Source organism: Urocampus carinirostris, chromosome 1 (genome assembly GCF_059441175.1).
Source record: "Urocampus carinirostris isolate Australia breed hairy pipefish chromosome 1, RoL_Ucar_1.0, whole genome shotgun sequence".
Taxonomy (NCBI): Eukaryota; Metazoa; Chordata; class Actinopteri; order Syngnathiformes; family Syngnathidae; genus Urocampus; species Urocampus carinirostris.
The window spans coordinates 70,203,286-70,216,945 of record NC_142349.1 but is presented as its reverse complement, the minus strand read 5'-3'; the positions used below and the strand labels follow the sequence as shown (position 1 = coordinate 70,216,945).

Genomic DNA, 13,660 nt, shown 5'->3' with positions numbered 1-13,660 from the left:
TTAAAGGGTGGATGCGTCATGATGCGGATGCTCCTTTGGCGCCAACTGCCTTGGACTCTGATTGGCTCTCTGTCCCTATTCAAACCCACTGCAATCCGTCCCCTTTTTTCAGTCCGTCTGCGAACCTCAGTTTACTCTAGGCAAGCCTTTATTGTCCCTGATTCCCACCTGATTTTTGCTCCCGTCTGTTCCCCGGCTTCGACCCATTTTTTAAACCAGACCACGTCTACTCTCCTCTCCTGGCTTTCGACTCGTTTCAGACCCGACCAAGTGTTTGTTCTCCCGTCCTGGCTACTGATTGAAAGAACGAGAAAGGGCTCCGGAGTTCACTGGGCACAGGAAGCAATTCACTCTCGTACTCGGATTGTGATTCGAACACGGAAGTGGATCTTCCATAGCGAGTCAAGCGGTGTCAAGGAAGGAAAAACAGGTCGATAGCCGGGACAGGAGAGCAAAAAAGTTTCTTTTGTCTTTTATTAGCATATTTGCTATTGGAGTAATCCAAAAGTCATTGAAAGTAATCCTGTTAAAGTAACCCTACCTGACCCTGCTTATCGGCTGCAAACCACAGCCGGTCTGGACAAGAGGCTATATGGTTATCTCTCACAGACACACTCACAGACACAAAAAGACGCTAGCAACCAGGCCAAGAGAGTGACTATAGCTGTTATCTCTGACACATCTCCAGACAGTGATTATCCAAATCTGTGCACTTGCCTTGGCACAGTGCACCACCCAAAGTCTTTTAGACACACCCGTCTGCACAGATGGATTGGACAGACGCGAAATAGAGAAAGCAGAAATTCGGATAAAGAAAAGAAAAACTTGAAAAGAGCAGTTATCCCGACTGTACTTGGTAAAAATGACACCCACACCTTTTTGTTCATTCAGTAAGAAAAACGCTTTAAATTCTATTGATTTAATTCAGAATCTAATTTGGTGGTTACCGATTCGGCCAGCAGGTGGTGCTCACGCTTTCCCTAACAAATCACACAAATTAATGATGCACTTGGTTTGATTCTAACAAATTACAATTTATTTACATGGCCAGGAAACTCAAATCCAATGACTGAATAAAGGAAATTGTTTAAAGAGTAAGTCACATTTTTAATTAAAAAAAGAAAATGAAATCGAAAGGGGAAAGGGAGTTGGAGTTGAATAAAGTTATTCGTTCCCATGCAGCCGTCTTAACTCTTGGGTGGAGAGTGCAATAGACAAACTTTTTTGAACTACCGTAAATTCTGGACTATAAGCCGCTACTTTTTTCCCTAACTTTCAACCCTGCGGCTTATTCAGTGATTTATGTCATTTTTCTAACATACGCTAGCGGCGCTCGAGTATTGCTACCATTAACTGCCCTGTCAAAGCTATATTATTATTATTAAAGCTTTGAAAACTCTCTCGGTGTACCGTCTTTCTTTGTAAATATGTGTAACCCATGTAAAAAATGTATTTGCAACTGTATATTTTTGTAATGTATTTATTTTAGACACTTATTCTGATATGTTTTGCACCGGTGAACGAAAAATGAGGGTCGGAACAAACGCGGGGTGCCGGGTTTAAGTGGGGACCGCTAAAGGTGAGGGACAGACAAGGAAAGAAGTGGAGGTAGAAAAAGATGGTTAAAGAAAAAAGAGTTGCGTGAGTAAATGTGTTCATCTGATATATTTTTCCCACCCCTACCTTTGGAAATATACACTTTTATCCTTGGATTATTTTCAACGGGACCTGGACTCTGCAGGTCTGCATCAAACCTTAAGTACCGGTATTATTTTCTGTTCATTTTGCTGGCTGTGATTTTTGGACTGTGGACTTAATGAAGGACATTTAGTTTCAATCGCGGGACTTGAAGTCGGGTTTGGGTTAATTTTGTGTTTGTGTTACATATTTAAATGTGGGCGCGTGCGGTTTATATACAGGTGCGGCTTGTATATGTACAAAATCGGTTTTCCTCTTAAAATGTGGTGGGTGCGGCTTATAATCAGGTGCGCTCTATAGTCTGGAATTTACGGTATTGCTTCTGCTTTTATCCGGTTTGGGTTCTGACTGTAGATAAAATGTTGTGTGCACATTAATTTAGCGTTCTGCCGTATCTCTGCTCTTATTTCAGTATTAATTTGTTTTCCTTCAATCCACTGTCCAAACAAACAAAATTGAAATCAGGAACAGTTAAAATTCTTCCTTACCTCAAATGCGCGCTTTTTTTCGCCAGCAATGTCTCAAGGTTTCAACATCGTATGGTTCGATTTTTCGAGTAACTTGATCACTTTCAATTACTTTTGGATTACTCCTATACCAAATATGCTAATAAAAGACAAAACAAACTAAATATGAATAAAATGACTAAATTTTGTGCAGGCTTGGGGAGTAACGGAATACATGGAACGGCAAAAATGATGTTGGCAAGCTGTTTGGATTGATTTTCATTTTGTTTCTGTCGCATTTTATGTTCGTTTTGCCGGTGGTCAAAGAGATCAAAGCCAGGAGAGAAAGCTTACCACGTGTTGTGAGTCATCATTTTATTCATTTTTAGTTTCTTTTGTCTTTTATTAGCATATTTGGTATTGGAGTCATCCATAAGTAATTGAAAGTAATCCAGTTAAAGTAACCCTACCCAACCCTGCTTATTTTGGAGAGAACGTCATTGGGCGTCGTCCCAAAAATACGCAGAGTGGAGATATGGCGAAAAGGGAACACGCTTTATTGCATCCGGGACATGTTCGAAGTTCCAGATGTTCAACATTGCCCATGGTGGGGGGCCCAACCTCAGGAATCTCGTCTGGCAGCAAAAGAGGGATAAGGGTATGTGCATCCACCTTTTATTGCCGAGGTGACATGAAGAGGTGGAGGGTGAAGAGGGGAGGGAAGAGAGACCTTCCCATGTTCTCCTCCCTGGTGGGCTTCCTGTTTATTGCGCGCATACATTTGATGTGAAAAAGGGGTAAAAATATCACAAAAGCAAAGGACATAGTGCAGGGGTAGGGAACCTATGGCTCGGGAGCCATATACGGCTCTTTTCATGAGTACGTATGGCTCCGTAATAAAATGTAACTATTGCACATCTCTCTGTGGCGTTCCAAAGCCAAGTGATTTCATCCCGATTTTGGTCCATATAAAGCAGGGGCGTCAAATTCATTTTAAAAAGAGAGATAAAGAAATAAGAGAAAGAGGGAGGGAAAAGGAAAGAGGGCGGGACAAAGAAAGAAAAAGAGAGAGAGGGAGAGAGCGTGAGAAACAAAAGAGATAAAAAGTTGTGAGAGAGGGGGAAAAGAAAGGGAGAGGAAGAAAGAAATCCAAAGAGAAATAGAAAGACAGAAGGAGAGAAAAGAGAAAAGAAAGCGCAAAGGGTAGGAAGAGAGAAAGAGAAAAGAGAGAAAAGGAAAAAAGGAAGTTGGAGCAAAATAAGTTAAAAAGACACAGAGAGAGAAAGAAACAAAGAGCAACAAAGGAAGAGAAAGAGACACAGAGAGTGGAAGAGAGAGAGTGGGAGAAAAGGGGTGGAAAAGAAAGAGAGAGAGGGAGAGAGAGATTGAGAGATAGAGAGAGAGAAAGAGAGAGAGAGAGAAAGAGAGTAAGAGAAAGAGAGAGAAACAGATATGAAATGAAATGATATGCATTTATATAGTGCTTTTCAAGTCAAGACTTCCCAAAGCGCTTTACAGTGTACTTCACATTTCCAAATAGCGGCCTTGTATTGCAGCCATGTAAGACGCTAACCTGCTTATTGGGGGTGTTAGGGGTTCAGTGTCTCACCCAAGGACACTTCGACATGTAACACGGAGAAGCCGGGATTCGAACTGCGATCACTTGATCCCAAGACGAGCGCTCTACCTCCTGAGCCACTGCCGCCCCGAATACAAGTACAGTATCTTTGTTCGAGGCACCTGGCTTTGGCAACATCAAGTTGACATTGTTCAACCTGCAGCTTGCTTTTCTCTTGCGCTTCTCTGAGTGTTGTCTCGCGGGCCGGATTCAATCCCTTAGCGGGCCTGATCCGGCCCGCGGGCCGCCTGTTTGACACCTGTGATATAAAGCCAAAGCAACTTAATGCAGAAGTTCGATAAGAAACCATTTAAACCAGGGGTGTCAAACAGGCGGCCCGCGGGCCGGATCAGGCCCGCTAAGGGATTGAATCCGGCCCGCGAGACAAAGCTGAGGGAAGCGCAAGAGAAAAACAAGCTGCAGGTAGAAATATGTCCATTTGATGTTGCCAAAGCCAGGTGCCTCTCACAAAAACAATGTAGTTGTATTTCTTTCTCTCTCTTCCTCTCTCTCTCTCTCTCTTTTTTTTCTCTTTCTTTGTTCCTCTTTGTTTATTTCTCTCACTGTGTCTTTTTACTTTTTTTTGCTCTCTCTTCCTTTTTTCATTGTCTCTCTATCTCTCTCTCTCTTGCTTACCCTTTCTCTATTTCTCTCCTCGTCTTCTCTCTTTCTATTTCTCTTTGGATTTTTTTCCCTCTCTTTCTTTCATTCTCTCTCACTATTTCTCTTTTTATCTATTTTATTTATCACATTCTCTCTTTCCCTCCCTCTCTCGCTCTCTTTTCTCTTTCTTTCTCCCTTTCTCTCTTTCTTTGTCGCAGCCTCTCTCTTTTTCTCTCTCTCTCTATCTACTAGTTCGGCCCCCGAGAGAATGTTTGTTCTATCGTGTGGCCCCCGAGTTAAAATGAGTTTGACACCACTGATTTAAACTGATGAATAAAAACGCTGGCAAACGACTTTGATTGGGTGAGCAGTACAGGTGGGCGGATCCCTGCACACAGCGCAAGGCACTTCCTTCTCTCTCTCTCTCTCTCTCTCTCTCTCTCTCTCTCTCTCTCTCTCTCTCTCTCTCTCTCTCTCTCTCTCTCTCTCTCTCTCTCTCTCTCTCTCTCTCTCTCGCTCAGTGCAGTCTACACCGAAAGTGAATATGACCATATGCTTATCGTTTGCAGTCATTTGTGACATTTTTACACAAGAACTTTGCATGCACATTGTTTTGAAACCGTTATTAAGGACAAATTTCATGGAAAAAAAATGCCTCAACACTCTTAACTTAAGGTGGAAGACAAATTGTAAATGGCATATTTACATTGATTTGGAACACAGGATTTGGCATTATTATCATTTTATACATTTGATTAAATCATCAAATGACACACAGTGAAATAAAATGTGCCGAAGAATTAGCTTTTGTCTAGAATGCGTGTATTTTTGCTTCTATGGCTCTTTGGGTCAAAAAAGGTTCCTGACCACTGACATAGTGTTACCACCACAACGTTTTTTTTAATCAAAAATGTAAATACCACCAATTATGCAGTGAGTTGCTCAAAATTTCGTGGAAAAAACTTGTTTTTCCCCAGTGATTTTGAATTTAGTATCAGTATTGTCACACAAAACCCACTGCCCGTCTTTGCCAAGGTCTGACTCATCTCTGAAGAGAAAAAAAAACATAAAATTGAGAGAGCCACACAATATATTTTAAGACCAAACTCAACAAACCGCCAAACCCGCTCACCAGACAAAAGCTAATTTTTTAGCACATGTTATTGCACTGTATGTCATTTAAAGATTTGTTAAAATCTATGAAAAAATAATCATGTTATGCTCCATATCAATATAAATATACCACTTAAACAAGGTTGGGTAGGGTTACTTTAACTGGATTACTTTCCATTACTTTCGGATGACTCCAATACCAAATATGCTATAAAAAAAGACAAAAGAAACTAAATAGGAATAAAATGATGACTCACAACACGTGGTAAGCTTTATCTCCTGGCTTTGATCTCTTTGATCTCCGGCAAAACTAACATAAAATGCGACAGAAACAAAATGAAAATACATCCCGGGGCTTATACACGGGTGAGGCCTGTGTAAGTAAAAAAGTGTCAAATCACTCAAAAAATGGTGGGTGCGGCTTGTAATCAGGTGCGCTCTATAGTCCGGAATTTACGGTAAATCCAAACAGCTTGCCAACATCCTTTTTGCCGTTCCATTTATTCCGTTACTCCCCAAGCCTGCACAAAATTGAGTCATTTTATTCATATTTAGTTACTTTTGTCTTTTATTAGCATATTTGGTATTGGAGTAATCCAAAAGTAATGGAAAGTAATTAAGTTAAAGTAACCCTACCCAACCCTGCACTTAAAATTTGTCTCCAGCCCTCTGTGACTTAAAAGTGTTGAGCCTCATTTTGACATTTTTTTGTCCTCAATAAAGCTTTCAAAAAAAGGAGCAAGGAAAGTTGTCTACTAAAAATATCACAAAATACTGACAAACAAATGATAAGCGTATCGTCATATTTACCTTCGGCGCAGACTAAAACTGAGCAAGAGGAGTGCCTTGTGCTGTGTGCAGAGATCCAACAGTCTCTACCACTCACCCAAACAAATTGCTCTGAGTAGTTTTTATTTATTTACAGTTTGATCCGTGGGTTTTCATCATTAAGTATCTCAACAGTGAACATACAGTACATAGTTTAATGAGCTTCAATTTAAAGGGTTTCTCGGCGACCTACTGCCGTAACGGGCACACGCATTTTGCAAACTTTGCTTGGCCTTTATTAGATCGTGCCAATAAAATCTGCTTCTGATTGGCCGGTGCTGTTGAACTCCGAAATGTGACAGAGGAAGCTGAGAGAGGAAGCAAATCAGCTTATAGTTTTCCTCCCGAGGAGGAGTTTTTTACCGGTAAAAGTGAATGAATTTTGTGATTTTGAGTAAAGTTGCAAGTCTGGTAAGTATGTTCTCAGGGTTGGGTAGGGTTACTTTAACTGGATTACTTTCAATTAAGTTAAAGTAACCCTACTCAACCCTGATTATAAACAACAACAATCACATCAAACCTACTCCAACACAGGTTTGCAGTATCTGTTCATTCTTCTTTGGGTTTTCTTCGGCCAAGTCGCTTAAATCAAGTGTGCACTTTAAAGTGCAGCGCCAAAATGAATGGTTTTGCGGCAAAGAGGCACTGAAAATAAAATCATATTCTGCAGGTTACAAGCTGCAAAGAGTAAAATACTTAGCCGACAAGCAGACGTGAGGGAGGTTGATGGAGGAAGTCGCGCGCCCTTTGCCCCAACAGCGAGGATGAAAATAACTTTGGATTTTGTGATTTGGAGTTGAAATGCTAATTTGGTAAGCATATTTTTTCTGATTAATTAATCCGAATAATATAACTTTGGCGTGGAAGTGCGCATTTCGGCGCCAGACTTCAGCGCCAAAACGCATTAATCAAGTAAAAGTACTGTTACTTAGGAAAAATATTACTCAAATTCAAGTAAAAAGCAGTCATCTAATGAATGACTTGATTAAAATTCAGTACATGCTGTGCAAATCCTCCATTAAGAGAGAAGAGAAAAAAAAACAGCAGAGAAGCCCAGCCCGACTGAATGCCATTTTAATCCCGAATCCGGCCCGAGTTCAGGCCCGAGCCCAAGATCTCACCTCTAGATAGAACAAATACCAGCTCTAACAGAACAAGACATGAATGTAAAACAACAAAGGAAACACTCCCCTATGTGGGCATCAGGGTTGGGTAGGGTTACTTTAACTGGATTACTTTCAATTACTTTTGGATTACTCCAATACCAAATATGCTAATAAAAGACAAAAGAAACTAAATAGGAATAAAATTATGACTCACAACACGTGGTGAGCTTTCTCTCCTGGCTTTGATGTCTTTGATCTCCGGTAAAACTAACATAAAATGCGACAGAAACAAAATGAAAATAAATCCAAACAGCTTGCCAACATCATTTTTGCCGTTCCATGTATTCCGTTACTCCCCAAGCCTGCACAAAATTGAGTCATTGTATTCATATTTAGTTTCTGTTGTCTTTTATTAGCATATTTGGTATTAGAGTAATCCAAAAGTAATTGAAAGTAATCCAGTTAAAGTAACCCTACCCACCCTGCATGTTCTTCATGCTGGACTCATCTGAGTAACTCTCAATATGTGACACCCTGATAGTAAACTGCAGTTAAGATTGTGCTCTTTATATACAGTACTGGACCAATAATCTAGCCTGTATTACTCCAGTTTTACATGTAACAAAATATGGATGAAATCACACTTCTTTGGAACATCACAGAGACATGTGAAATCGTTACATTTTATGTCCGTGCCATAGACACGCAAGAAAAAAAGTGTCCATGGTTATGGTCCACAAATTCATAGGTTCCAGACCCCTGTTGTACTACCCGAAAAAACTTAGACCAGTTGATGAAGGTGTTTTATCTGTTTCAGATCAGGAGGGTTCTTCTACTACTCTGGCCCAGGAAACCTGTGCTATCTGTTTCATTCAGGGAGCAAACCCTTAACCAAAGAAACAGCCAGAGGGATGTGTGCCGCCAGGCTGCACTTGCCCAAAACACATCACAGAAAGCGGTGCTCTACAACCATGGCGGTTAAGGGATCTGTGAGCCGTGATACTTTCGATGCATTACCGAAGTACTGTGGCCAGAATGAGTGAGAAATTGTAACCGGGACGTTTTTGAGATTGTCCCGATGGCCTGACAGCCACAATTTGCTGAGATGATGCCGAAGAGACGCCTGGCATTTCAAAAGGCAGATTGCCGAGAGCGATGTACTCGGGAGAGCAAGGAATTGACCAAAACTGATGGTCTTGTCAACATAAGCAAGTTTTGCTTCATCTATTTCCAAATCGATGATCTTGTCAAAAAACAAATCTTGTTAGAATGAACTATCGGAGTCGGGACATGGCCTCAGATTTTACAGCTTGCAGATGGCAGATGTGGGATTAATTGTATGGGTTATATGCTGTAGGAGCCAAAGGTGTGTCGTTAAAAGTCTTTGGGCACGTTACTTTAAAAATGTAATTAGTTTTAGTTACTCATTACTTCTGCCAAAAAGTAACTGAGTTACAGTATAGGAAAGGTAACTAGTTTTCAGCAAAAGTGTAAAGTAGGCTTAAACGTATTTGGTCAAGGTGTGTATTTCTAATCAGTTTGATGTTCCTTTTGGCGTCTCTTAGTCTTCCTGTTTATGTTTAAAGGTGATGTCATATATATATTCATTCAGACGGGCAGCACAGCGGGGCAGTGGTTAGCGCGTGTGCGGCACAGTTCTAAGGTCTTGGGAACCTCCTGTGTGGGGTTCAAATCCAACGACCGGTCTTACTGTGCGGAGTTTGTATGTTCTCCCCGTGCTTGCGTGGGTTTCCTCCGGGCACTCTGGTTTCCTCCCACTTTCCAAAGACATGCATTTCAGGTGGATTGGCCGGTCCAAATTGTCCCTAGGTGTGAATGAGCGAGCGAATTGTCTATCCCTGTGTGCCCTGCGATTGGCTGGCAACCTGTTCAGGGTGTCTCCTGCCCACTACCCGATGATTGCTGGGATGGGCTCCAGCACCCCCGCGACCCAACTGAGGATAAGCGGTGCAGCTAATGAGATGAGATGAGATATCATTCAGTTTTAATCATCACAGTTTATTGGTAATACAAATCAGTTATCACTTCAAGATTTTTCAGTTCACAACAATATTGTACATTATAGAAAATAATATTGCTGAAATATTACTCTATATATTCATACAGTTTTAATCATCACAGTTAATTGGTAATACAAAGCAGTTATCACTTCAGATTTTTCGGTTCATATATTCTTCGTGGTTTGCTGTCCCCCAACAGTTGTAATGTCTTCTCAAGCTCCAATCCATTATCATCCTCCTCATAGTGTAACCAGGTATATAATTTAATTCATTTTGGCAGAAAAGTCCTTTTCTTGCAAGGAGTTTTGTTTTGTTTATTTTCTTTCGTCGAATCGTTCGCTTCAACACACGTGTTTTCCTTGCCGTTTTTTCGTGCCAGAATTATTGCCGTTGTTATCACTTCTGCAATACGCTTCCACTTATAATGGACACTGAACAAAATACCAATTTTGTGTTGATTTTCACCTAATACTGTTCGAAGGCATACTTAACCTTCACGTTCCCTCGATAACAACCACCACAACAATGACATCATCTCGAAGCAACGAGATCTCGTTTGCCGAGATCAGCGTGCAGACAGAAACTCGAACCGCGAGACCAAAACAACAATGGCGGATCTGCCTGACGAAAAGTTTGGAGTGCGGTAAATCTTTGTTACAAAAAAAAAGTAATCGGGTAAAAATGACAATTTTGTGACAAAATAGTTGCGTACCGGGAACGCACGTTGATTTGAGATTATGCGTCCCCAGCAAAAATGATGCATTTAGGACGCAGGGAGGCGGGCAAAAGAGAACACTGGTATCAGGTAGGTAACAATACCATTTTAAAATGAAGGCTCCTTTAGGTCAGGGTAGGAATTTATTTTTCTCCCTAGTGGTTTTATCTTCACCATCCTACTTTCTCCATTTCTTACGGTCACAGTCATTGTCAGCAGAGGCCCACACGAAACCTCAAAGAATGAGATCTATAATACATTTGGTGAAGTCGGAAACTTTCCACTTACTTTTAAAGGAAGAGCGTGAGGACATCGTCTGAGTAACTCGAACCGGCTCTCTCGATAATTATCTTCACTGTGATAATGATGTAGCCGACAGTGTTGGGTAGGGTTACTTTAACTTGATTACTTTCAATTACTTTTGGATTACTCCAATACCAAATATGCTACTAAAAGTCAAAATAAACTAAATATGAAAAAAATGATGACTCACAACACGTGGTAAACTTTCTCTTCTGGCTTTGATCTCTTTGATCTCCGGCAAAACGAACATAAAATGCGACAGAAAAAAATGAAAATAAATCCAAACAGCTTGCCAACATAATTTTTGCCGTTCCATGTATTCCGTTACTCCTGAAGCCTGCAGAAAATTTAGTACCGTAAAGTCCGGACAATAGAGCGCACCTGATTATAAGCCGCACCCACCACATTTTCAGAGGAAAACTGCTTTTATACTTACACAGGGCGCACCAGTATATAGGCCGCATACGCCCACATTAAAACATGTAAAACAATCACAAAATCAACCCAAACTCGACTTTATGTCCCACGATTGTAACTGGATAAAAAATACACAGTACAAAAAACCACAGCCGGCTAAATGAACGGAAAATGATACCGGTACTTAAGGTTTGATGCAGACCTGCAGAGTCCGGGTCTCGTTGAAAGTAATCCAAGGAAAAAAAGTCTATATTTCCAAAGGTAAGGGTGGGAAAAATATATATCCACTATTGTCCGCTGCGTCCACAAACACGTCTCACCTTTACTCCACTTCCCGTCAGCCCCTGTTGTTTTTCGCCCCATTCTTTTTGATTCGCCCGTGGAAAACATATCAGAATAAGTCTCTAAAATAAATACATTACAAAAATATACAGTTGCAAATACATATTATACATGGTTACACATTTTTTCAAAGAAAAAGGGTACACTGAGAGTTTTCAAAGCTTTAATGATAATAATATAACTTTCATCCCAAACCGTGACTGTGACAGGTAGCAACACGCTACTAGGAAAACACTAATTGGGTCTGTCAAAAAAATATATCCTACTTTTAAAAATCACGGTAAACCGTCCTCTTCTTCCTCCTTGTAACTGACGTCATCAAACTCAACTTCCTCAGTATCGGATAGAAACTTTATCCTATAGATGTCGGCCCACGCTCCCTTTTTCCCAAACACGCTAGCAAGACGCTCTCAAAGTAAAGTTTACGTGCAATAGCTCTGTGTCCTTCTTTATCGGATTGCTCGATTACTTTTAACTTGAAAGCTGCGTCATGTGCCTTTCTTTTTGCAATTTGCATGATGAGGGTAAGTTGACGCTAATTTAATTTGTGCACAAGCTAAGAAGTTGCAGTCTTCCTCGGCGCATATATTCCAGCGGTCTAAATCTTACCTTTTGTACTCGAGCGCCGCTGGCGGGCGTTAGAAAAATGACATAAATTGGCCGCATCACTGAATAAGCCGCAGGGTTGAAGGTTTGGGAAAAAAAGTAGCGGCTTATAGTCCGGAATTTACGGTAATTGTATTCATATTTAGTTTCTTTTGTCTTTTATTAGCATATTTGGTATTGGAGTTATCCAAAAGTAATTGAAAGTAATCCAGTTAAAGTAACCCTACCCAACCCTGCTTGTGGGTTGTTTGTATGGCGAAGTTGACGTTGCGTAGCAGAAAAAACATTGAGTTTCTCCCCTTCATTAATGCATTTTTTTGCAATTAAGTGGGCATGATTGACACTTCACACTCTCACACACAATATATTATACAGGGTGGTGTGAAATTCATTTCCATTCCTCCTTCCAATCATCTGTCCATCCTGTCACCCACACCTACGAATACACTGCCAGATAACTCTGCAGACTGAGTGGGTTTGCTGGAAAGAACAATTTATAGTGATGAATACTGTTTAGGTGGCGGATGGGGAGTACAGTCTAGCCCCAGGATATGGCGTCCTCGCCTTACTCTGTCTTTTGTCTCTGATTTAAAAAAAAGGTTCTCAAAATGTCATAAGTACCGATGTGATGCACCTGTGCCCGCTCCTATAGCGCCAACTGCCTCGGACTCTGATTGGCTCCCTGTCCCTATTGAAACACACTCCTTTCTGTTACCTGTTGTCAGTCCATCTGTGAACCTCAATTTACTCTAGGCAAGCTTTTTCAACCCTGACTCCCACCTGTTTTTCCTCCCGTCTGTTCCCCGGCTTCGACCCGTTTTTTTGATCCTGACCATGTCTACTCTCCTCTCCTGACTTTCGACTTGTTTCTGATCCCGACCACGTATTTTGCTCTCCTGTCCCGGTTACTGACCTGTTTTTTCCGTTCCCGACACTGCCATCGCTCGCCAGGGGTCTATTTTATTTGTATTGAACTCAATATATGGTTGAATGTGTATCTAAATTTAATAATCCATCAAATTATTTCACCTGGAGCTGAGGTAATCATTTAAAAAGTGAAATTCCGCTATTACCGTCGGTTTTTATTTCCGCTATACAGTGGAACCTCGGTTCTCGACCATAATCCGTTCCAGGACCCTGTTCTAAAAACCGATTTGTTTGATCACCGAAATCATTCTTCCCATTAAAAATAATGTAAATCGTTTTAATCCGTTCCAACACCCTGAAATGTTACCTTGAATGTTTAACGTAAACTTAAAGCTAACCCAGGCTAATCGTACCTACGAAAGATTACGCTAACATGAGCGTGTAAAAATAAAAAAATCAGGTCGTTTACAAGTCATTTAGCACCCGGGTCTCCACAACAAGTGGTGAGCGGTTCATTGGAAAGGGGGCTCCATTCTAACACCCTGAATGTTGGGCTCCGTTCCAACACCCTGAATGTTCACTTTGAATGTTTAACGTAAACTTAAAGCGAACCCAGGCTAATCTTTCATTCGAGTTATCGTAATATTCTGTACGAAAGATTACGCTAACATGAACGTGTAAAAATAAAAAAAAAAGGATAAAGAAAAGAATTATGAATAGGATTTCTTACCTTTGTGGTGGTCAGCAGAAGGCGCAGGTAAGATCAGACACTCGCACACCTCCTGCATATTTTGCTATTATTTCTTTCTTAAATGCAATAGTTGCACGCACTACTTTTCTTTTTTCACCTGTAGCAACTTTGCTGCTTGCACTGACTTTCCTCGGAGGCATAATAAGGGGTTAAAACACCCGTACGCCACTCAGCATCGCACACTAGCGTACGCACTCGCGCATTACCGGCGTTCGAACCCCGATTT

The 13,660-nt window shown here is 40.9% G+C and overlaps 1 protein-coding gene across 5 annotated transcripts in view; it reads right to left on the bottom strand.

Annotated features, from left to right (window-relative positions):
• Positions 1–13,660, bottom strand: part of astn1 (astrotactin 1) — a 542,394-nt gene that overhangs the window by 126,647 nt on the left and 402,087 nt on the right. The gene's annotated exons all lie outside the window — the stretch shown is intronic.